Below are 24,272 nucleotides of genomic sequence, written 5' to 3'. Positions count from 1 at the left end.
AGAAATCAAATACAATATAAGGCAGAGAAAAGAAAGACTATGGAAGGTAGGTAGAAGCTGGCACTTCTGGGTTCTGAGAAATAGAACAGATCTAAATATAGGCTAAAACCTATTGATAGAGTTCCCTTTATCACAGAGCCTTTTTGTCCTTAGGGTAAAAAAGATGGTGAATTGACTGTTTGGACCAAAGAGAGATAGTCCTGCACATCAAGCAAACCTTTTTTTTTAACTCAGCAAATGGAGTTACTACGAAAGTAGCTGATCCCTTTTTTGGGGGGGGGCTGTCTTTACATCTACTCACACTAAATTGTTATGATCATATACTTCCACATTCCCTAAACTTATGGATCACTGAATAATTTTTAGTTGTTTTGTTGTTATTTTGCATCATTTGCATAACCCACAGCTAAACTGTTCTCCCAACCTCAAGCTAGAGAGGCGCAATGCAATTATGACACAGGAGCAAAAGAAGCTCATTAACATACCCATGACTGACACGGAAGATCATTAATTAGGCATTCTGAGCATAAGTATATATGTATAAATTAGCATCTATTCACCATTTAAACTGTAAGAGATTTTTCATATCTGAATATTAACTATGTTGGAAAATTACGAAGTTTTCCTGAGTGAATTCCACAAACAATATCCAGCCCCGATCCCAGAGACAAAATGAAGAAAAAAGCTTCTGTGAGCAGACCAGACACAGTGGAAGGAGTCAAATGATGTTACGACTCTTCCTCTGTCAGTGTCTTCATTTGTCTGTTTCCTCTCGTTTGTATTTCTGACTACTCCGTCTGTTGGTAGCTGTGCCTGTGGACCCTTTTCTGTCAACAGAGCTTAGATATGGCTCTACCACTGATAGTCTAGAGATGCTCTGCCTATTTCTGTATTCTGTCTTTGCTCAACCATTTATTCTTTCACTACATATTTATTGGGTGTGATCTCTGTACCAAAGACAAGGTGGAGAATACATACATGCATATGGCAGCATTTCTACTCTCAGGGACTTCATAGCGTAGCAGGAAAGGTGAGACATAAAGTGTACACACAGCTAAAATGTTAAGGGAGGGAGTTACACTGCCACAGAGTACCAACCTGACTCAAAGGAAGAGCAGACTTCTTCAGGCAGGGGGAGGACTGAGGAGTACTTCGTGGAAGAGATAGCACATAAGCAGGACAAACAGGAAGAGTAGAGGAAGTGGATCTGACCAAGTTTGGGCCATGTCAAGAGAGTCGCCTGATAGCAGAACCATAAGTGAGTCAATGACTATCATCACACTCAGGTCTGTGCTAGGTTTGTAGCCAACAGGGCTCCTTCTCCATTTTTCCAGCGTGGCTAAAGTACCTATCCCCTTAGGGCTCTGGAAAACTATTAGTATCAGGAGCACAGTGATAATAACACTCTGTTGTCCTTCACGTATATGACAATGATACTAATTACTTTGTAGAGCTGTGCTTGCATTGTCTGTCTTGCAGTCGTGTTGGATTCAAGCCAGCACATCCATCAGCCTCTACTGATTTCTCTTGGGACCAGTGGCACACTTTCGTAAGATGGCTATCCTGCATGGGAGCTGGAATTCACAGTTCTTAGACCATTTTTTTCCCTAGTTGGAGCTAACAAGTCTCTGTGGGAACTGAACGAAAGAGCTTGGTCTTTTGGGCGCCAGACAATAACCATCTGGGCACACCAACCACATGTGTTTCACTGGTATGTCTTTTCCAGCAGAACGAAAGCATTTTAACAAAATCACCTATATGAAGAGAGGCAGCCAACTGGGTAGACTGTAAATAGGGTAAAATCTCAGAGTCTCCCCAGTTTTTGACATCTACCAGTACAAACCAGGTAGCCCAAAGATCGATGATGCCCAGAGCATGGGCCTTTCCTAGCCCTCTTGAGACTGCATCCAAGGGGATTCAGGTTGTGGGGCTGCTTTCAGGCTGAAATCCTTCTTCTGAGGCCTCCATAGCAGGAATAGGATTTAAGACGTATCTCCTTCATATTGGGTACCACTCTACGGCAGAAAGGAAGGTGGCCATCATCAAGGTCGGAGTTCAAGTGTGCTCATGGAATTAAAAAACTAAGTGGCCAGCAGTAGTTTTCATGATTGTCTGAGCCTTTTTGGCCTCAGCTATTGGCAGGTATTGAAGTTTCTGAGGCAATATGGGTCCTGAAGGAAATGAACAGTTACTTGTAATGGACTAATCTGGCAAAACATTGACTGTCATTGAAGAAAAAACCAGGATGACGACTGCTGATTTCTTCCATGCTCCTAGGTAAATAGAAATCCATCTTCTGTTTGTAGGGCAGATATATGTACAGAAAGTATAAATATTCCATCTTTCTAATGGAAGAACTTTTTAAGTCCATTAGTACCCCTGATTAAAATGCTAAGAAAATTCTTGACTCTTAGATCATTATAGTGGGTAATAATTATTTAATTGAAGCATCATTCACTGAGATTGTTTTATATATCTCACCCCACACCTGACAGGTAATGGACACATACCAAATGGAAAACAGAGACTATCATTTAGTTAGAGGGAACCACAGAGATCCAAGTTATGCTTGGCCTAGAAATTCAGAGGAAAAGAAAGCTCACAGTGGTCTGAGTTCACTTCAGGAGGACTACGTGAGGGAAGGAAAATAAGGACTTGGGTCCTACAGCAAATGAGAGTTACATGATCTTCTTGGTCAGAGTCACAACTCTAATCTTGGAAGTACACGCACAAAGAATCTGAGTCAGATGATAGCAGTAAAAATTTTCTCAAATTTCCTCATGTCAAAGAAGGAATATAAACATGTTGTCCTGTGGGCATCTGTTGAAATGCATCTGTTTTAGAGATGACCAGCTGTAGCCAATGGGTATATTTACCCTCCTTGCCCACTACCTTCTAGAACTGGACAAAGCTCTTCCCAAGGTGGTCATCTGACAAAGACTGAATCCTGGATTTTTATGCTGAAATTCCTCTGCTATATCAAGGGTAGTTTGTTAAAGCTTCACAGAAAGAGATGCTCTGAGCCCAGCCTACGGAGACATGTTCCAATTTAGGCTGTGGAATGAAAATTACAGGGCAGTCACAGAGGCAAGTTTAAAATTAGGACAGACTTCACTTTGGGCCTCTTCAGCCTCAAAGAGGTAGTAGAAGAGGCAAAGGAAAATGAAAAAAAAAGAAACAATTAACAGTAGGAACTTGAAAAGCCGAATCCTCAGCCTCCTGCCCCCTTCCTATGGTCCTCCTGACATGCTAAGCTTTTTGCACACGTGAACATCAGCGCAAGCAGCTTGCTTAGTCCCTCAGCAGCTTCACGGGAGCCACAGCCTCTCAGGGCCTGTGAGGAAATGCTGGAGGCAAACAGATCAGGAAATCCTGGCTGGGGGAAAAGGAAGAGGAAAAGAAATGGGGGAGATATCTCCCCAACCCAAATGCTTTTACTCACGTCCCCGCGGCTCAGTCCACCAGTTACCTAGGAGTCCCCCAGGAGACAGGTCTGTTGCAGACATGGAGCCTTCTTAGAGAGCAGGTGAGTCACTAAGCACAGTCCAGCAACGGAGCTGGAGTTGCAAGGTAACAGACAGAAACTGTCACCTCTTCGTTGCCCTGCACCCTAACAATGGCCGTCCTCCCGAAAAGGGTTGTCTCTGGGAAAGTGACTGGGGGCCGCTGAGCTGGGTTTACTTCTCAGTCTGCAATGTCATGCCTCTGTTTCTGAAAGTTAAGAAAACAACACTACCTACCTTTACCTTCTTTTGAGAATTTTGGCTGGGTCCTTTGTGGGTAAAGAGTTTGAATTCCTCTGAGGTATTCAATGATTACTAAATGGGAGAGGAATTATTTTTACTATTCCACAAAAAGGGTTCTTTTCACTTGAACTCGATTTTCAGAAAGCTCAAGGGTATACATACTTAACAACCAACAGACAACCCTCCATTGGATTGTCCTGAAGCAGGTACTGAGTATTTGAACAAGGTAGGGAGGAACCAGTCAGATGTGATTGTCTTTGCAAGGTCCCCAAATGGGCCCATCCTGGGACCCCCCCTTTTTCAAAATCATTTGTTAGATTCACTTCCTGGTCTGACTTCCTGGAAGTAGACTGTCTTTTTTTGGCTGCACCACATGGCTTGTGGGATCTTAGTTCCCTGACCAGGGATCGAACCCGGGCCCTCAGCAGTGAAAGCATGGATTCCTAACCACTGGACTGACAGGGAATTCCCTAGACTGTCTTATACGTGCCTTAATTTCTGGTTCTACATTCCTAAGAACCAGAAAGTAGAAGTCAATAAAATGTGGAAGAATGGTTGCTGTCATGTTTGACTCTTACTGATGCTCTGAAATATACTAACCAAGTCTGTTAAAGGAAATGCCCATTCTTGCTGTCTCTTTGGGGAAAAGTTCTCAATAAATGGGCAACAGAATGAGTCTCCAAAGAAAGTGTAAACACACTCCTGACCTAATTCATCAAACTAAGAAGTCAGACATAGTAGAGGGTTGGTTATTGCTCATCTAAGGCAGCCACGTTAAACCTAAAACTTTCTTAGTTCAGAGAGTGTTAATAACTCAAATCATCGTAACAGAGGGCCTCTTCCAACAGCTGTTGCCTTTTAGGCTACAAAGCTTACTTTGTCAGAGGGATTTCAGCTCGAGTTAGAGAACAACTAGTTATACAACTTGATCTCATTGAAATATTTGGTGCCTGCTGATATGTTCAAACAAATTCACCAGATCTTGATTATGTTCTGGCAATTAAAGCTATTAAGTCAGTAGATAGACAGCAGGTTATTTCATTGCTGGTGGAAAAAGCCAGCTTTCTTTTCTCCCCTTTTTATGTGACAGCACTGTAATTAGCCTTAATCAAATACTATTTGTGTTAGGTGCTGTAACTTTGCTTCCTTAGCCAGGAAACTCTGCCAATCAGGGAGAAGTAAATACAACTTTGGTCAAAAATCAAGAGAGATGGATGAGATGGGGTAAATGGGAACTTCGGTCAAAAATCAAGAGAGATGGATGAGATGAGGTAAATGGGAACTCTCCGTACTATCTTCACAGCTTTTCTGTAAATCTGAAACTGTTTTAAAATAAAGGCTTTAATTTAAAAAATTCAGAAAGAGGGAAGAAGAAGGAATGAGAAAGAGAACTGCTATTTAATGTGAGGCTTCAACTTTAGCAGGTTACCATGTAAGATCAAGGTTTAGAAATAGTTAAATAGTCCAAAAAATATGGTTCCCTTTGGAAATTCCAGGTTATTCTCTCTCTACACTGGGGATACGGCTGTGCTGCTTTTTTTTTTTTTAACCTCTGCAAATAAGTTTGTAATGGGAGACTAGAGGCGGGTGAAGGGAAAGACAATACCATGAATAAAATGGCTTCTTCGGCCATTTATCCAAACTTCCAGTTTGTTTCTCTGTGTGTCTTAAACCTACCATTTCTTTCAAAGAGCAAAGAGCTCCTCAGATAGTGAACAGGTGAGGCAGTGTGTCCTAAAGTTTATGTTCATACAAATCACCTGGGGATCTTGCGGATCACATTCTGATTCGGTAGGTCTAGAATGGCCCCCAAGATTCTGTGTTTGTAGCAAGCTCCTGATTGGCGCCAAAGCTGCTGGTCCACGGACCATACTTTGAGTAGCAAGGGTGTAACAAATAGTACTTGGGTGAGTAACTGCTCCCGGCCAGAAGCAACACAACAATATCTTGACTACACGATTGACAACGAGATGTCTGCATGAAGCAGTTGCCAGCAAAACAGATATACGTTTTCTATTTTCCTTGGCCAATCATCCCTTGTGTCAAAAATTTGAAATACATTAGTAGAATGGCATTATACCAGGGGTCAGACTGTCCATTAGCTCAGAGAATCCCAATAATAGAAGTTAACTCTTTATTCTTGTTCAAAGTGCCCCAGCATCAGGGAAAATGGGCAAGTGGCGGGGTGGAGGGGTGGTGTGCAGGGATCTGATTTTTATTATTTTGACTCTATGTCTCCTCACACTTCACATTCTACAATATATTTATAAAATACTAGCTATTAGAGCTATTAATATTTTGAGGTTAAGGAAAAAATGTCATGTAACTGTTAGAGCTTCCCCAGAAGCACCCTATTATTTTCAGAGCTGGATCTTAGCTCTCTTCCACAAGGGGGACTGTTGCAGGATGAAGGACCCCCTGTCCTGTGGCTGATATTCATTTGAAGATATGATTCATGTTATTCCATCCAAAATGGTAAGATGAGGCCAGCAGCTACTCTGAATAACAGAAAAACATATTTCTTACAACTTGTGGAAAATATTGTGGTAACTGCCACAAATGCCACATTTCTGGTTCTCCTCCACTAGGTTGTTTACCCCTTTAATACATTTTTGAATTCCAAACCATGGTTCTACTTATTTTGGATTTCTCCCATAACTTGATTTATGCAACTCAGGCTTTATATCCAGTGATATGATGATAAATATTTAATAACCAGCTCCCCAGGAAAAAAAAAAAAGCCCTGGTATGTAGCTTTTGCCAATGTTTATGGTGTAAATACAACCACTGTGGCCGATTTCAAGTACCAACCTGACTTTACTGAACCAAAAAACTAGAAAGAAATGTGCATAATCACAAACCTGTATGAATCAGCTCTGGTACACAATAACAAGTGACCCTGAAGACATAAAACACTGTTGTTTTCATAATTAAACTGTAATAATCTAAAAAGGACTAAAAATATTCCATCATTCCAAAATAGCTTGTTTCTTAAATTTTTTTTTTTTTTTTTTTCACGGTACACGGGCCTCTCACTGTTGTGGCCTCTCCCGTTGCGGAGCACAGGCTCCGGACGCGCAGGCTCAGTGGCCATGGCGCACGGGCCCAGCCGCTCTGCAGCATGTGGGATCTTCCTGGACCGGGGCACGAACCCACATCCCCTACATCGACAGGCGGACTCTCAACCACTGCGCCACCAGGGAAGCCCTTAAAATGTTTTTACTTTGTTACCGAAGAAGTCCATAAGCCCTTGTGTCTCTATAAACCAAAAATAACTCCCGGCTAGTTTCTTTTTTTTTAATGACAATCTCGCAATCTGTATAATCACCACAAAATAAGCCATTTGGATTTTAATGACACAAACATGCTGAAAGTTCAGAATTCTTCTATATGACCTTGTAAGTTTTTGTTTTTGGCTCATTCTAAGCTCTTCCTTTCATGAACTATAAGGCACAGCTCAGTCGGCCTCTGTGGCCTATGGATCTGGAGAAAAGGCTGAAATCACCATCACTGTGGTTTTTATTGTTCCCTACAACTACTTCTGAGACTAAAGGCAGCTTCATGTCTTTATTTCCTCCCCTATATCCGAAATGATTTGCTTCAAATTAAAAAACTATTTTATATTAAAAGGACACTGGAATGAGAAAACTGCATTTAAACAAAAAGTTATAACATAGGTGTGTTTTTTACATATTTAATGAATATAACTCTTTCTAACGTATCATTCCTTCATCCCACTTTTAGTCTACCTGAGATTCCTTATTTAACTATTTCATATTTTTACCCATGTACACCTGCTTATTGCCAGTGAGCTTCTTAGAAGAGCACAAAAGCAAAGAAGGCTTCAGCTCACAGGATGGGGGAAGGGAGGATACTGGCGAAAAATATCTGGCCAAGTAATGTCATTACGCTGAAGAAAAACATTTGCATCAGGACTACACTCATGTCTTTTTGCATCAGCAAAAGCCAAAACCAAGCAAACAAAAAGCCACCACCACTTGCCCACCACCCCGAGTGCAAATGATTTTGTCAGAGCAACTGACATGAAAAAATACTGCTTGAAACACATCAGCGGAAAAACACTGCTTCAAATCAAGGCTTCCTGCTCGCTCCCATCCTGTTCCCTTTGTGTCTTTGGAATTGTGTACCCTGTGCACCTATTAACTCTTGGAAAATATATGTTGTCATGTCTTCCTAATTCTTGAACTTTTAAAATTCTCTTTTGACTGAGTACCCCGTTTAGGATGAATGCACTAGGTTATAAGACATGCAAAACACAGCACAGTATACTCCCTGCCGTTTGCCACATGTTAGCAACTAGAAACATGCAAGGATTCTTCATGTTAGAAAAATGGTGGAAGTCAGCTCATCAAAGGTAAAACAGGCAGCATCTGTCCCTGCCTCTCCTTTTCCTAAGACGCAGTAAAATTCAGTAGGTTTGTCTCTAGTTTGACAGGATTATTAATGGGATGGGCTTACCACTCCTGTGGATGAGTCTGTTAGCCATAGGAAAGCCTTTTACTATCCTGGATGTTTCTTACCAGTGCCTGAGGACTGCCAGCTAATCTTCACATTAACTAGAGATTTCTGGCTGGTGATCCGTTTCTAACAGAGTCAGATGGGTAACCTTATTATCACTAAATTGGAGCCCGTTTTTTTTTTTTTTTTTTAACAGACATTTTTACATTAACCAGAAGACTGGCTAAGGCTTTAACACTGACAAAAATATTCATCATGAAAGACAAAGTATTCACAATATCCAGTTTTCTTAAAAGATTTTGACAGGGACCTCTTGACGCGCCCCCCATCGAGTGCACTAGCTCCGCTGCGTGAAGACATTACAAAGGAGATGTGAGGAATGCAAGTTCTATCTGAGGGCTACGCATAGAATGGACATGGACTTGGGAGGGCGGAGACATAGATCTATCTGGTACACAAACGACCATTCATGCCATTTGTAACAACTGGGGATAATTATACTCAATTTAAGGGCAAAACCAAAAATGAAAAATCCTTATATTTTCCATCAGAAGAAAACCACAAATAGACAAAAATACACAGCAGCAATGGAAAAGAACCCTATTAGGGAACCTCCACAGATATTTGGGGATTCTTCACTAGTGAGTAAGAGGTGAAGGAGAGAAGGAGATGGACAGGAGACACTTAGAGGTCTCAGTGAAAGCAGTCACCCCTGTTAAATACACAGTTCTTTCACCTCTCTGTCTCTGTGTTTCTGCCCTTCCTGTTGGTAGCATTTGGGAAACAAAAGAAGGAAAAGGGATTGAGAAGTAAGCTGGCATTAAAATAGTACAATCTTATTCTATCTTCCTGCAGAGCCGAGAGTACATGCCTCTTTAAACATAACATGAAAAAATATCAAGTTGCTTTCCTATATAAGGGACACACACACACACACACACACACACACACAGAGGCAATTCGTCATCCCCAGCAGTTTCCCAAATGAAATCTGCTGTCCTGAGGTTGCTTGCAGAAGACAGCAAGAGAGAGAGGCTGTCCCTGCCAGGTCTGAAGAGTTCTGGAGGGCACCTAAAACTGAAAGCTTTTAGCAAAACACAGATGCAAGCAAATGGCAAAATCACAGTGTCTGCAGGACTGAATTCTGGTCAGCACAGGTTTGGATATGATTTCTTCAAACACCTGGGCAAAGGGGAAGGGAGCCTCCCTGCCTCTTGGCCGGCCCTGAACTGCATTCAGGGTTCACTGCTCTATTTATTTTCTTGCTATACTTTCATCTAAACTCAACTTCTCTTTCCCAACAGACACACCCCCACGGCTCCATCTGATTTTAGATTCACATCAGGGTGTCTATGTTTCCTTAAGGATATGCAGAGGGTGGGCAGAGGCCCAGGACGAGTTTATATGCATTTTAAGTCAAGCAATACTACGGACTCCACCTGACCTCCATTAGCTAGCTGCTTCTGCCCAGTGCCTCAGTCTCCTCTGCTCAAGAAGGCTGCTAGGGCTTCCCTGGTGGCACAGTGGTTGAGAGTCCGCCTGCCGATGCAGGGGACACGGGTTCGTGCCCCGGTCCGGGAAGATCCCACATGCCGCGGAGCGGCTGGGCCCGTGAGCCATGGCCGCTGAGCCTGCGCATCCGGAGCCTGTGCTCTGCAACGGGAGAGGCCACAGCAGTGAGAGGCCCGCGTACCGCAAAAAAAAAAAAAAAAAAGAAGGCTGCTAACCCCTCTTAATAATTCATTTCAATTAGCATAAACTGAATTCTTGAGCAGCAGGCAAAACCATTCTTACAGTAACAGTAGCTTGATATTTATATAGAGTTTATTATGGCTGGACATTCTTCTAAGTGCTATATCTATGTTAACTTGCTTAATCCTCACAAATTCCCTATGAAGTGGGCTTTATTATCCCCATTTCACAGATGAGGACACTAAGGCACATAGAGGTCAAAGACCTGCCCCCTTGAGAGATAAAGGGGCTTGAAATCCTACAGTGCCACTTCAGAGGCTGGAGCTTAACTACTACCTCTTGGTAGGAATTTTTCCACCAAAGATGACTGTTTAAATGCGCTCATTTTCAAATACTTTCGTGGTTGTGGGGATTACAGAAAACAAACCCTTTCTGTTGAAGAGTGGAGAACAAGAAGGCTACTGATGCTTTCATTTACCAGCATTTTCCTGTTCTGGGGAAGCAAGCCGACCAGTGTGTAGCCCCAGACCTGCCCAGTAGCATTGAGACAAGTGACTATAAACCAGACCAGATGGCAAGAGAAACAGGTAAAGGATGCTGGGTGGCCTGAGCCAGGGTGAGGAGGGAGGGAGAGGGAGCAGGGCCAGACAGCTGGTAAATGGAGGACCTCAGGTGAAAGCCCATGAACCTGCAGCACGGATCATGATAACATGGTAACAACTCGGATCCTTCCCTGACCAGCAGAGGAAGCTTGCAGAGTGTCAAGGAAGGGATGGTCTGCAATCCTCTTCCTCTTTCCAGACCTCCCACTGCGTTGATAATGCTGGGCTGACCAGAAACTTGTATATGATTCCCACAACACAGTTCAGATAGATAGATAGATAGATAGATAAGAGAGAGATTGGTTTAAAATACCAAAGACTAAGGCAGTTACCCCTCACTTCACCTCAACTCCCTTCTGCTGTCCCACATTTTTGCACCAGAAAATTATACTTGGAAAAATGAACACACACACACACACACAGTATCTCCTTTCAGCATATTCTTTTGTCAAGGACCTTTATAAGGATGAAGAATTTCCACATTTCATAATTTATAACAAACTTTTCATTTGGGTATTAAAATGTAGACATCTGAAAAGCTCCCTGACACCACTTCTCCCTACAATGGTAACATATTTATGTAAAAGAATTCACAATACAGATTTTATGTTAATATTCCTTAATCTTTACTTCTGGCATTTCAACTGAACTGCCCTCATAGGAAACAGCTTTCAGATTCCCCTTCAAATATTCATAGGGCGTACAGTAGATGGGGAAATTATGCTCGACAGAAACACATCCATCCCGACTACCCCTCAACCTGGCTGCCCCTGAAATTTCAGGAGCCATGACAACACTGGCGATTCTGCACCACGGACTCACAAAGAAGTTTCTGCAAGATGAAGCAACTGATGGAGTGGATACATGCTAGGTAATGTCCTGGAGTTCCTACAATCTTCCTAAGATCAGATGAACCAGGTTTTTAGACTTGGATCTTCCACTTAACATCTGACCTTGGGCAATATTCAACAGCATTGGATGAGGGTTTATTTATTAACTCTGGGCTCTGAGGTCAATGGGTTATGAGGGATGCAGTCCCTGCCACAGTCTTCCAGAGATTTAGAATTTAATGAAAGACCTAGAACTATAAACACTAAGCATAATCAAAGCACAATGCGACCGTTGTCATAGAAGTTGTCTGCAAATGGGCATCGTGGAGACGCAAGGAATCAGTAATTAAATTGAACCGGGAGAATCAGAGCAGGCTTCTTGGACCAGGTAGCATTTGAGCTGAGCTTTGAATGCATGCATTGTTTTTGATATGTGGAAAGAAGCTGGGCAAGAAAGAAGCACATGAGCAAAAGCTGGAAGCAGGAAATGCTGGCTGCACGCTAAGGCAGGAGAGTGGGCAGGGTACTGAAGCTCAGTTCGTGGAGGAGCATAGTGGGAAGAAAGGAAATCGTGGCTCTGAAATCATGGCAGGGACTCTGGACTTACTCTGCAGGCAATAAAGATCCCCTCAGAGTTTTAAAAGGAGAACGGAGCAGTGGTTTTAAGAATGGACCAGAGAGTCAAGAGATTAGTAAGCAGAAGGGAGATTAGGATGCCCAAGTAGTTTAGATGACAGATGACAAGGAAAGTCATTTAATTGCTCAGGGCCTTAGTATCATTTTTTTTCCTCCAAATGAGGGGAAAAGGTCAATCATGGGATAAATGAATCTAAGTATTAATATCTTGCGGTAGACTTATGGGCTTTTTCTCCCGGGTTCTAAGTGTGCCTGGTACCTAACTTCATGACAGCAAATTTCATGGAGTTCTCGTGGTTCACATTCATGTCTGGCTTCTCACTATTAGAAGTGCCTTATGAGCAGAGCCTATGCCTTTTCATTCTATTTCCAGAGGCCTAGAAGGGTACCTCGCACATAGTAGGCAGTCCAACATCTGAATTACTCTATTATTTCCAGTTCCCAGATAAAGACGTGGAATTTCCCATGATCACTGAGAACATAAGAATCTACATCTCGGGTTTACACTATTCGCTAGAAACTGTGATACTAATGCTAAGGCAGCCTTAGAATCTACATCTATGTTTCAAAGACCTTGGGGTTAGTTTGCAGTCTCTTCATATCTCAGTTTTCCTCTCTAGTTCGTGAAAGGACAGCCATCAGCCTCCACCCCCTTTGAATGATCTCCCCCAGTTATGAACACTCCCCCATCCTCTGAGCGATTTAAATGGCACTGCAGCTCCCACTCACCACCACCCTACTGGGCCTCTGTCGATCAACTACCAATTCAGTGATTATACACTAATCTACTGAAAGTACCCAAAGGACTCCCTTCATCCCCAGTGCAACAGATTCTATTTCAAATGTCAACTTCCCCCATATTCTTGGACACACCAGATATAACTATATTTAATGATGCTGGTATCTAAACTATCACAACAGAGCCTATAGAAAAAAGCCTCAATCTTCATGAATTGCCAAATTCAGAAATACAATAGCATATAATTTGCCTTGTACTTCACACTAATATAAATATGACTGAAAACGTAAGGGGTCTCTTCGATCCCTATTGACTTGTTTCTCTCTTAAGGAATTATTTTTTGCATTAGCCCAATTGTTCTCTGAAATTATTTAATTTTTTTTAATTCATTAATGGCGGTCAACACCTCCATTCTACTGGTTAAGAAAAATTACTTTCTAGCCCTCTTCACTTCCATCTCCAATACTACTTTTAACTTTCTTTGGGGAGCTGTTTCTCACAAAGCCACCATGCTTCTATCACTCTATGAAAATTCCCTCACTCAGACTTGGAAGAGATCCTTACAATGGTCAGTTTTTTGCAGCTGGGGTGATTTGCAGGGGGCTTGTCTCACTCACTAGTGAACCCACTTACTCTGGTACCCAACCAGCTCATAAAGGCGAGACTCAAACTTGTGCCTTGGCAGAATTACAAATTTCTTCCTGTCTCAGATCTTTTGGGTTTTTCAAAATACACAAAATGTTCAGGCTATAAATACCAGGGGTCTATTAAGGAACCAAATAAGTGTTGTTCTTCATAGCAGTGGCCACACTGGGAGACAATACCAGGGTTTATTACACAATATATCCAACCCATTGCTCAAAATGTTTGTGGAGCTCAACTTTGAAATGACGGTCAGAACCAGTTTACAAGCCTCATCAGAAACAGATGCCATGATTTATAGTCACATCTTGTTGATCTCCAGCCACTTAGCCACTGGACTTAGCGCCCTATGTTTTTCAATTCGTACAAAAGTCAAATCCACTAAAGTAGTTATCACCAAAAAAAAGTAATAGTCAACAATGTGCTAAAATGAGAGAACTTTGGGGAAAGATGAAAATGTTCTATATCATAATTGTGGTGGCAGTTACACAAATATATACATTATCTAAACTCATAGAAATGTACACTAAAAAGTCATGCATTTTATTTTATGTAAATGATATCTCGATTTCAAAAATGGACACAAGTAGGAACTCTGAAGAAAATTTCCAAAGAGGAATTGTCCATATCCTAAGTATGAAAATAAACGGATGAAGCGTTTCACAACTCTAAAGGAACAACATTCAATTAGAGTACTTAGAGAACTATAGACACATATACATAAACATACAAGGAGATACCACAGAGAATATTTTCCCTATAATATGCACAAAAGTACCAGATATTTCATTTCATCTTCCATATGAATACATATCTGGATTCTTTTTCAGTAAGACTATTTCTGATGCGTTCATCGAACCATTTACCATTTATCTTGGATTTGTGACCACCGATACTCATCTGTTAGACGGCTCCTTAGAGTAAGGGTCCAGTGGGCAGCCATCACTCAAGCTGCTTGGCTCAATCAGGAATCTCCTCCTTCCTCTCAGCATTACTGTCATCAATGATACACTCAGCTAAGTTAACAGACCTAGTCGTAAAGTCGGACCATGGGTCACTAATACCGGCCTTTAAAAGCCAGAAGGATTTCTCCACAAGTTATTTCAAACCTCAGGAGCTTTGCTCTGGCTGCCATGCCTGAAAAGCAATGGCAAATTGCGTTTGCTTTCCATACTTTTTCCAGTTGTTTTGATCATATGTAGGCCAAACTCAAACCAGTGCTGAATTTACTGGCAAAGACTGAAACGCTGGAAAATCATTATTGATTTGTGTGGGTGGGTCTAAAGGTTAAGTGTAACGAGTCTATGTTCTGGACCACAGACTCTCGGAAACCACTTTGTTTTGCTGTGTACTTATTACTGAAACAGGGTCTTAGCATCACCCCCACGTTGGCGCTATGTTTTCAAGAAAACCCTATGCTTCACAAGGACATCTCTGGGTCACAGGATGAATTAGGTCTCCTGAAATAGTCCTGATAGGCCATCAACATCTGTACACATCGAAAGATCATGTCTGCCATCAAAACCAATAATTCTCCAAAGAAACAGCTCAGAGGATGGGACTCAGCCATGACTGGTCTTTCCCTTTTGGACAAAGAATGATTAAAAAAATTTCAATTTCAATCCAAATTGCTTTGATAAATCTTATTGAAATATTGAAAATAGCTATATCATGTAAGGATGATAGAATTACCTTTTACCATTTCATCAGAACAAATACCTACAAGAAAGGCAACATTTTTCATTCTTTCATCTAACCGCATTCACAAGCAAGTCCCTAAAATCCAAAGCCAAATCACACACAAGTATTTTACTTGGCTTTCTGCATCAGAATATCTGTGAATTCAAGATGTGGTTGATGCATTAACAGGCTATAGTGTTCCTTTAAAAACAAACAGACAAACCAAAAAAATCAATTTACTTTTATATTTAACTGAACTTAAAAAGCATCTGTTATATAAGTACTACGTTAGCTACTACTACAGGGGACTTTGGAGAAGTATAAGGCATGGTATCATACATTAATGAGCTTATAACATCATTACAAAAGGCTATTTACTACACATTAACCACTAGCTAAGTGGATCTGAGTAATGTCCTAAACTCTGCTGAGCTTCAGTTTCCTCATTTGTAAGGTGAAGGAGTCAGAACAGATGATTCCTGAGGCCCTTCCAGGTCTCAAATTCCACAGACCTTTTGGTATGATACCCATGAGACCTGCTTCCAAAACAGAGCAAGACAGTATATGAGAAAGACCAAATGCATGCTTTACATAATCAATAAATATGATAAAAGCAGAGAGAAATCCATGTTGGGTGCACAGGTTTTCTGGAAAAGCAGAAATTTCACCTTGAACTTGAAGGGTGGGTAGAATCTGAAGGGGGTGGGGATTGTTCTTTTTACTGAGAGGGAAGAGGGCTTTTGCAGGATGAGGGGGAGAATCCTGGAGTAGGGGCAAGAGGACGGGGAGTTTGTGGATAACGGGATTATATGCTGTCAAGTGGTGGGTTTAAGCAGGGGAAGTAATGGCTTGAGGATATGATCCTATTAACCTGTAAGTCAGATCACACAACTTCTCCGAACCACCCAACAGCATCCCATCTCTCTAGATAAAGGCTGAAGTCCTTGCAATGGTCCTCAAGGCCCTGAATCATCTGTTCCTCCCCAGCCCCATTAACTCTCTAACCTTACCTCCACCTTCTCAGACCTTTCCTCAAACACCTGACATGCTTCAAGATTTTACAAATGCTTTTCCTCTGCCTGGACTGCTCTTTCCCTGGGGATCTACATGTTTGGCTACCTCTCCACGTATTTGCCTAAAACTCACTTTCGCAGTGAAGCCTTCCCTGTCACCATATTTTAAATCAAGCCCACTCTTTCCCTACACACACACACACACACACACACACACACCCGCACCCTATTTCCCTTCTCCACCTTGTTTATCCGTAGCATCTACCATATTCTACCCTACTCTACCATTTATTCATTTTGTAAAATGTCTGTCTCCATATGCAACCCTCCCCCCCTTGCCCTGAATGGAATGTAAACTCCATGAGGGCAGGGATTTATTTTTTTTTTATTTTTTATTTTTTTTGCGGTACGCGGGCCTCTCACTGTTGTGGCCTCTCCCGTTGCAGAGCACAGGCTCCAGAAGCGCAGGCTCAGCGGCCATGGCTCACGGGCCCAGCCGCTCTGCGGCATGTGGGATCTTCCCGGACCGGGGCACGAACCCACGTCCCCTGCATCGGCAGGCGGACTCTCAACCACTGCGCCACCAGGGAAGCCCGAGGGCAGGGATTTTTGTCTGCTTTATTCATGGCTGTATTTCCAGAGCCTAGAATGATATCTGGCCCATGTGAATAAATGCACGAATATAATGAAAAAGGCTTGAGGCCAATGAATCTCACAGGTTGAACTGCAAGGGGGAGAGCCTCGAGGTTATTACCATCGGGGGAGTGTGAGGTTATGAAAGCTTGAGCTAAAGAAGGGCCACGGGAAGAGGGAAAGGGCTGACTTAGAGATGACACCAGGAAGTAAGAACCAAAAAGGACTGGTCATGAATTCAACATCCAGGCATGGATTAAAGGAAAGATATTCACCGTGGGAGTTAGGAGAATGTTCAAGGGCAAAAGAGGAACTGGAAATGCACTGAAAATAAAATGGGGCACAGTTTTATAAACAAATGTCAGTTGGATTTGACTTCAGTTGTTTCTCAACAGAATTGATGGCAATTTTCTTCCTGCTTACATTTCTGAGAATGGCTGAAAGGAAACTAAAAGAAAAGGAAAGGGGAAATATACAGCATGCCATGTTCTCCTTTTAAGGCAACTTCAGCCTGAATGACAAGGCAAACCTCACCCCCATTTCACAATTTCTTCTCTAGCAGCTCTTAGGAACACAAAACAGAATACAGGAAAGACAGATCTGGTTCTTCTGGGGTTTGGTTCTTTTCCTTTCTTCTCTTCAGTGGGTTTTCTCCTCGCATAAAATAGTAATCAATGCAGGTGATAATAAATCTTTCGAACATCAGTTTTGGAGTAATTAAACATATTGGAACTGGAGAAAGCAAGAGAGTTTGTGACATAGTCTTTATCAGTATGTGCAGGCTGGAAGATTTGACTAGAGTCACAGCAAGAAAATACTATATATGTGAGGTTGATGTCTTATTCATGCATTTCTTTTTTTTTTTTTTTTTAATTTTGCGGGCCTCTCACTGTTGTGGCCTCTCCCGTTGCGGAGCACAGGCTCCGGACGCACAGGCTCAGCGGCCATGGCTCACGGGCCCAGCCGCTCCGCGGCATATGGGATCCTCCCAGACCGGGGCACGAACCCGTATCCCCTGCATCGGCAGGCGGACTCTCAACCACTGCGCCACCAGGGAGGCCCCATGCATTTCTTAAGAAATGATTAAAACATGGTATGTTAACATACAGTCATCCAATATTATTTGGAATCATATGTGATATCTTCAGAAGGAAAAAAGGTGGATGGTCCTCTTTCTTTTAATGATATCTCAAGTGCAATTGAGAAGGTACAGACAGTGGTATATATGTAGGAAAGGAGCTTTAAAAGAGAGTCCTACACTTCTGCTAACTCAGATTTTACTATGACCTCTTGAGAAATTCAGTATTTTTTCCCAGAGGCATACGCATAATTAAGTTTGCTTCTATATTTATTTTTCTGCCTTTCAAATACATACAACAAATCAGCCTTCAATCAGTGGTTCTCAATTGGGGGTGATTCCTCCCCCACCCCGGGGCCACATTTGGCAATGTTTAAAGACATGGTAGCTGTCACAAGTGCGGGAGGGTAGGGGCTGCTACTCGCATCTAGTAGAGAGAGTCCAGGGATGCTGCTAAACATCCCACAAATACGCAGGACAAACACAACAAAGAATTATCTGACCCCAAAGTCAACAGGGCTGAGACTGAGAAACCCTGCCCTAAATCATCTCTGATAGAGATCACCAAATTATGAAAGTAACAACCTGTTTCGTCTAAGTGTGTCTTTCACCTAAGACTAACTAGAAAAAGTCAAAACTCACAACTTGCATTGTTTAAAAATGCAATACAGCTCTGCTTTGGAACATTCTGTTCCTATTGGTAATGCTAATTAAGAACATGTAGATTAAATCTCCAGATAAGCATTAAAAGGATATTCTATGCTCTCTTCTGTTCTTGCACGGAAATTCAGGGCAATGTATCACCATGGAATCGGGAGACACCAAAACTGAAAGGGCCCTTAGAGGTTATCAGGCGAACCCTCCCATTACTATGGGGGTAGGAGGCGGGGCGGCGAGAGATGCCCAGCGAGCTCAGGGCACTTGCTTCCCGGCCCACGGCTCAGCTGGTTAGTTTTACAGCTGGGACTGGAACTCACCTCATCCCCCATGCCTGTGCTCCTCCTACTTGAATGAGAAGCAGCTGTGAACAATGGAGCCCAAGGAGATCACAAAGAAATGCTTGGACCACAGTCCACCTCTAGACACCAGCCTCAAAGGCAATAAGCTACTAGGGAGCCGCAAGGCCTGCCAGGCTCTCCGTCCCTGGGAGTGGCGAGCTGCCTGAGCAGAGGAGGCTTCAGCACCACGTCTGGCTGCAGGCCTCTCCCCAGGCCCAGCCAGCACTAGCCGGAACCTCTAGAGGGCGCTTGTTAACGTGAGGATAGAACAAGCCCAACAGGTGGCAAGGGTGGCATCTCAAGCACCGCTTCTCTCTGACGGGAAAGTCCTACCAAAACATGAAGATCTGGAAACACTTCATAACCGAGCAGCCTCGGAGGGCCTCTCTGCTCTTTCTCTTCCCGGATCGGGGGCAGAGGCACCCCCACCACACCCTCCAGGCGCTCCCCTTGACTTCCCAGCACAGCTGCATCCCAAGACGGGGAGAAGACACAAGCGCACTGGGCAACTGCGACACCCTGTCTCTCCCAGGTCTCCAACCCTGGCCCCGGGGGGTTGGTTGTCAAAGAACCCGGGGTCCTCTCTGCCTCTCCACTCCCCATCTGCTCTCCGTGGCTCCTCCACCCTCCCACGAATGACACACCCGCCTCCCACAGACCTGGCAGGTCAGCCTGCCCCTTTCCAGCTGCCACCACCTGGCCCTTCCCTGTGGAACTGGCTGTAGAACAGGAAGCAGATTTGTCACTTCTCCATCTCCAGATGGCACTGAAACAAAGACACATTCTCCTTTCCCTTTCAAAGGGCTTTATAACTAGTTACTTTTAGAGGAACTGACAGAAACAAAAGCCACAAGCCTTCCTGTGTGGTATCAGTAAATCATAAGCTCGGCCACTGTTTATTAGGCATCTTGTATGTGTCTGGCCCTGTGTTAGGAGTCATTCCGATATTATCTCCAAACCTTTCAACAACCCTGTAACACAGGTATTTTTACTTTCACTTTAAAGGTGAAGGAACTAAGGGTTAGAAATGATGTAAGATCACAGCCAGTAAATTAAATTTTAAAACATTTTAGTCTAAGTTGCCTTTTGCTTCAACATGATGTAAACGAGTCTAGACTTGCCTGGCTCATAGCTCCCTCCTTAAATCTTTTTCTTTTTAATTTTTTTTGGCTGCGTTGGGTCTTTGTTGCTGCGTGCAGACTTTCTCTAGTTGCCACAAGTGGGGGCTGATCTTCGTTGCAGTGAACGGGCTTCTCCTTGCGGTGGCTTCTCTTGTTGCAGAGCACGGGCTCTAGGTGCACAGGCTTCAGTAGCTGGCGGCATGTGAACTCAGTAGTTGTGGCGCACGGGCTTAGTTGCTCCACGGCGTGTGGGATCTTCCTGGACCAGGGCTCGAACTCGTGTCCCCTGCATTGGCAGGCAGATTCTCAACCACTGTGCCACCAGGGAAGCCCTCTCCTTAAATCTTTTTCATCGTGATCACTTAAACCTGCCTTCTGACATCTTGTGCCTAGAGGTCAAGCTCATCCATCCTCCCCCCTATGGAGACCAGCGTCTTCACCCAGCTGTCTGCCCCATCTGCCGGGCCCCTTCCACACTGCCCACAATGGTGTCCTCCATCTGCTCTCTCAGCTCTACCCAGGACTAGCTGCTCACAGCTGGACTATCCACCATTAGCACATGGGGTCTGAGACCATCCTATTGTCCCACGCAGGGTCTAGGTAGGTATAGACAGAGACTCAGGGCCTGACTGAGCATTGAGCTGTGTTTTCCTGGACCATCCTGCTACCTGCTTGGCTGGCCTGCCACAGAGCTTCTGACCTATGGCTCCCCACCCTCAGCTTCCTGCAGAGACTAAGCCCAGCCCTGGACCTAGCTAGCTGTCTGGAGGCTCTCACCCCTACCAGTCTCTTTATCCTAGCACGGGAGCTTCACCTTGAAGGGCCTCTTTGGCTTTCAACACGTCTACACATAGATGACAAAGCCTGTGTCTGCCCTTAGCATCAGATGCCACCCTCCATCCTGCTCCCTTTGAGACTCCCTCTCCCCTGCCCACATACACACCTCCCTTGGCTGTTACCACTGCCTTATTTTGACTTGATTCTGTCCCAGTCTCTGAGGCTTGATGAGGGCCTCTGGCCAAGTCAGCATGCCCTGCCCTCCATTACTGGTTCAGACTCAGGCTGCTTCTCAGATGGGAGAACATTTCAAAAATCAAACACCTTGGGCCACGTGGTTTAGAGTCCGCCCACCCTCTAGGTCTCAGCAACTTAGAAAGATGCATAGAAGTGCTTTTAGTCTAATAATAGAAGTGAATAAGTGGTCCACATCAAGAGTTCCCCTACTCCAGGGGGTTCATTATCCATTCAGCAAATGATTATGGAGTGTCTACTATGTAGCCAGCACTGGTCCTGGTGTTTGGTACTGGGGATTCAGCTGTGAAAGAGACAGCGAAGGTTCCTCCTCTCAAGGAGGTCATATTCTACTGCAGGGAGACTAGTGATAAATGAATTAACAAATGAGAAAAATAACCATTGGTGGTAAGCTCCATGCAGGGAAGTAAAATAGGGTAATGTGATGGTGTGGTCAGAGAAGGCTCCTCTGTGATCTTGAGCTGAGATCTGAATGAACAAGAAAATCCAGGCAAAGGTCCTGCGTTGGGTCTAGAAAGAATGCCAGTATTTTTTTTTGTTTTTTAAAAAATAAATTTATTTACTTACTTATTTATTTATTTTTGGCCGCGTTTGGTTCTTCGTTGCTGTGTGCAGCTTTCTCTAGTTGCGGCAAGCGGGGGCTACTCTTCATTGCGGGGCACAGGCTTCTCATTGTGGTGGCTTCTCTTGTTGTGGAGCACGGGCTCCAGCCGCGAGGGCTTCAGTAGTTGTGGCTCTCGGGCTCTAGAGCACAGGCTCAGCAGTTGTGGCACACGGTCTTAGTTGCTCTGTGGCATGTGGGATCTTCCCAGACCAGGCCTTGAACCCGTGTCCCCTGCATTGGCAGGCAGATTCTTAACCACTGTGCCACCAGGGAAGCCCCAGTGTTTTTTTTTATATAACCTTTAATTTAGAATAGTGTACTAGTTTTCTAGGGCTGCTCTAACAAAATACCACAGCCTGAGTGGCTTAAACAACAGAAATTTTCTTCCAGTTCTAGAGGCTGGAGGTCCAAGATCAAGGTGTCAGCACTTGGGTTCTTCTGAAGCCTCTCTCCTTTGGCTTGAAGATGGACACCCTCTTACAGTTTTTTCATACAGTCATCCCTTTGTGCATGTGTACCCCTGGTAGCTCTTCCTTTTCGTAGAAGGGCACCAGTCATACTAGGTTAGGGCCCCACCCTAATGGCCTCATTTTAACTCAGTCACTTTTTTAAAGACCTTGTCTCCAAATATGGTTATATTCTGAGGTACTGGGGGTTGGGACTTTGGCACATGAATTTAGGGTGGAGGGGGACACAATTTAGCCCATAACAAAGAGTTTTAAATTTATAGGATAGTTGCAAAGATAGTATAGAGAATTCCCATATACTCTATCCCCTATTATTAACATATTAGTATGGTGCATCTGTCACAACTAATGAACCCATACTGACCCATTATCATTAACTGAAGTTCATACTTTATTCAGATTTCCTTAGTTTTTACCGAAGGTCACTTTTCTGTTCCAGGAGCCCATCCAGGATACTACAGTATTTCTAGTCACTATGTCTTCTCAAGCTCCTTTTGGCTTGGCTTGGGGATCATTTCTCAGACTTTCCTCATTTTTGATAACCAGTTTGGAGAGGACTGATCCACAATTTGGGATTTGTCTGATGCTTTTCTCATGGCTACACGGGTGTTACAAGTCTTTGGGAGGGAGGCCACAGAGGTGAGGTGCCATTTTCATCACATCTCATCAAGGGTGCATGATATCAAAATGACTTATCACTGCTGATATGAATCTTCATCATCTGGCTGAGACAGTGTTTGCCAGATTTCCTCACTGGAAAGTCACTCTTTTTTCCCTCTTTCTTCTTCAGCGGGAGGTCACTGTGTGACTCTGTGACCGCTTCAGGGGGAGTGGGAAATTATGTTCCACCTCCTTGTCAGTGGAGTAGTTCCATAAATGATTTGGAATTCTTCCGTGCAGTGGATCTGTCTTTCTCCCCATTTATTTACTTATTCAATCATTTATATCAGTATGAACTCATGAATGTTTATTTTATACTTTGGGTTATAATCCAATGCTATTTTATTTATTTTGTTGCTCTGATGGTTCCAGCGTTGGCCACTGGGAGCTCTTTCAGTTGGCTCCTGTGTCCCTTTGGCATACCCCTATTATTGTGGGGGTTTTTTAAAACACTTCCTTACTTCTTGACCTTACAAGATCTTCCAGGCTCATCTTCCTGCTCCAGCCCTACAATCAGCCATTTCTTCAAGAAGTCCTGGTTCCTTTTGCTGGTGAATGGTATTAGAAACCAAGATCTGGGCACTAGATGGGTTTGTTGTTACGAGGGTGTCATTTCTAGGCCCTCTTAACTGGTGGAGCAAAGGAATGTATATGTGTATAGTAACGTGTATATACACACATCTACAAATGTTTCTATTTGTATGCAAATGTACCTATATTAAGCCAAACACAAAATCATACTAATGTCTCCAACTCTATTTATGAATCATTCTAGCCTCCTCTCCTTGCTTCGCTGTAACCCTCCACCTCAACAGTGAGACCCCTGCCTCCCACAATCCACCATTCATTTACTTAATTGTTCAATTCCAACATGAGTTACCATTGTTTCAGAACTATTCATCTATACTTTCTATAGGGAAAAGCTATCAATTAGAGTACAGTGCTTATGTACAGCCCCTTTTGCCTTTAGTTTTGCGGGCTTCACTCATTTCTAAAGCTACTTAGGTCAGCACCTTTATCCTCCACTCCCTTCAGTGAAGTTGTATCATATATATAGATTTTTTTTGTCGCAATCTACATTCTATCCTGAGATCCTCTGACTCCCTAAATATATATCTGTATATTTAATTTGTGTACATTTAGCTTCACTTTTTGTGCTGAGAAGTTCAGTAGGTCTTCACAAAGTCAGTGTCATGTATTCATCATTACAGTATCAGAGAAAGAATAGTTCACCACCCTAAAAAAAATCCCCTGTGCCTCACCTCACCCATCATCCCTTCCCCTCAAATACGTGCCAACTGCCATTCTGTTTATCTCTATCGTTTTGCTTTTACAGAACTGTCATGAAAATAAAACCACACAGCATGCAGCCTTTTCAATCCAGTTTGAACACCAATGTTTTTATAGCGGGGTGATGGTTAAGTGTGTTACCTGTTGCTGAGTGGTAAATAAGTACAGAAGAGTGACAAGTATTAGCAGAGCACAGGCTTGATCTAGAAGTTTCCAGCAACAGAGCTGAAATTACTGATTGCTATTTTAGTTCTCAGTGTCAGTGACTCAAAAATGAGAGGAGGACTGGAACATCGACTCCAGAGAAGGGAAATCTTGCCGTGGAACAGA

At 43.2% G+C, this 24,272-nt stretch overlaps 1 protein-coding gene across 2 annotated transcripts in view; it reads right to left on the bottom strand.

Annotated features, from left to right (window-relative positions):
- Positions 1–24,272, bottom strand: part of MAML3 (mastermind like transcriptional coactivator 3) — a 439,331-nt gene that overhangs the window by 259,698 nt on the left and 155,361 nt on the right. The window lies entirely within an intron of this gene.

This window comes from Mesoplodon mirus (genome assembly GCF_964341445.2).
Source record: "Mesoplodon mirus genome assembly, chromosome: 2".
Taxonomy (NCBI): domain Eukaryota; kingdom Metazoa; phylum Chordata; class Mammalia; order Artiodactyla; family Ziphiidae; genus Mesoplodon; species Mesoplodon mirus.
This window is presented reverse-complemented; position numbering and strand designations above follow the sequence as displayed.